The sequence below is a fragment of the Grammomys surdaster genome, unplaced genomic scaffold (assembly GCF_004785775.1).
Source record: "Grammomys surdaster isolate TR1022 unplaced genomic scaffold, NIH_TR_1.0 275, whole genome shotgun sequence".
Classification (NCBI taxonomy): Eukaryota; Metazoa; Chordata; class Mammalia; order Rodentia; family Muridae; genus Grammomys; species Grammomys surdaster.
In genome coordinates, this window is record NW_021604716.1 from 1,866,927 (window position 1) to 1,869,058 (window position 2,132).

Consider the following 2,132-nt stretch of genomic DNA (forward strand, 5'->3'; position numbering starts at 1 on the left):
TTCCCTTCCCTTCCCTTCCCTTCCCTTCCCTTCCCTTCCCTTCCCTTTCCATTCCATAGGGCTCATGTTCTGTGGGACACAAAAATGGGAATTCTCTATAAGTTAAACAAAAAATGATGGAAGTTGTGATTTTAAAGGCTTTGACTTCCCTATAAAATCCCATAGCATGTCCCCTCATTTATTATGGAATTAATAACTATTCCTCTTTCCCTGGGCCCCAGGCACACTCACACTAATTTATTTAGCAAGCATTGGCTGTTCTCTGCTATGTGGGCAGGTCCCGCAAGTACCAGAATGGAGTCTCTGGCTGTGGAGCTGCTGTGTTTGTCCTGAAGTGTATTTAGAGACATGCTAATTGCTTCATTTTGTGACTAATGGTTTAAGCCACAATGTTTAGGCAAAGAGTAAAGAAGAGAAAGAATGGAATTGGTGAGCCTTAAAACCACAGCCTTGCCTATTGAAGCAACACATTGTCCTCAAGGACAGGAAACATAATCGATTTTGAAATAGTGCCCGAAACACTTCACTGGAAGGCATTTCAAATGTTTAAAGGATGTTGGAACAAATAAAGCTCTGGAAAGGTATTTCAAAGAAAATGAAGTTTTGGCATGCTTTTTCCTCGATTACCACTGCCCCCCACCCTACCCACAATGGCTTGCTTGAGAAAGCATGTGAGGCAAACCGAGATTTCATCTTTCTGGCCTTATCTGGATCAAGTGTCTCCTATCTCTGATGGAAAGCAGCCAGGTACCTTGCTTTGAACTGGCATTCCTATTTTACATTTGGAGGATTGCCCCTGAGGAATTCATGTGATGTTCCCAGATGTAATAAGACAGTAAATGGTTCAACTTCTCTATGATGGCTGTTCTTGGTAGTCAACTTGACTACATCTGGAATTCACTAAAACCCAAGTGCCTGGATATACATGTGAGGGAGTTTTCTTAATTAAATTATTTGAAGTGGGAAGATTCAGCTTTAATCTGGGCTACACCTTCTGGTGGAAGAAGGAGGCGTTTGCTCTTTGCCTGCTTGCCCTCACTCTTGCAAGTCCACTCCTTCACTGGCATTAGATACCGCTTCTTCAGAATTCCAGTGTATACTGAAGACCAGCTGAGACATTCAGCCTGGTGGACTGAGCAACTACTATATTCTTGGAGTTTCCATTGGTAGACAGTCATTGTTGGACTAGTTGGACCATACTCTCTAAGCCACTGTAACAAATTTAATAAAGTCACTATAATAAAATAATCATATAATATATATGCAAAAATACATATTCTATCAGTTATGTGCTGGAGATTGGTTCTAATACTTTGATTCAATCAGGAATCTGTGTGTCCAGATGCTAAAGGTCCTTGTTCCCAATTGATTTTTGATCCATCAGTAAAGATGCCAATGGCTAGTGGCTGGCACAGGGCGGGACACTTAGAGTTGGGTAGGATGCAGGGAAGAATAGGCAGATTGGAAATAACTCTGGGAAGAAAGATGGAACACATAACAACAGGAGATAAAACCAAGCAGCCACGTGAAATTTTGTATAAGTAGCCACTGGCCACTTCCCCAATTGGGCTAGGGTAGCAAGGGAAGGATTAGGAATGCTTAGTCTTTGAAGTAGCCAAGGCATTTTAAAAATAAGCTCGTGTGTGTGTGTGTGTGTGTGTGTGTGTGTTTCATTCTTGAATCCAAAGAAAGCTCCTGGGCGAGTGTGCTCCTGTGATCTGCCCAGAGCACAAAGAGGTGTAGCCAAAACTCCCGCTACAGTGTGTTCCTCCAGAGGACCATTTATATCCTTTGAAGACATTTAAGGACTGATTTAGAAATCAAAGGGTGTTGATGTTGGCCAAGATAAGGAGAAATTGGGATGGATTAAAAATTTTAAAGTTAAGTGTGAAAATGTAAGAGAAGATTAAAATACTGGACAATACTTTACTCTAGAAAAGAGGGTAGACCTTTCTAAATTTATGGACCTTTCAAGAGAAGAACTGACAAACTTAACTATGAGAAAACAAAAATTCATGTTGTAAAACAAGCAAATAAATGTAAAACAAGGACAATGATGAGCCGTAGAGAATTACCCATGATGCATGTGACGGAGAGGGTTATAGGTTGAATTACCCGTGATGCGTGTGACG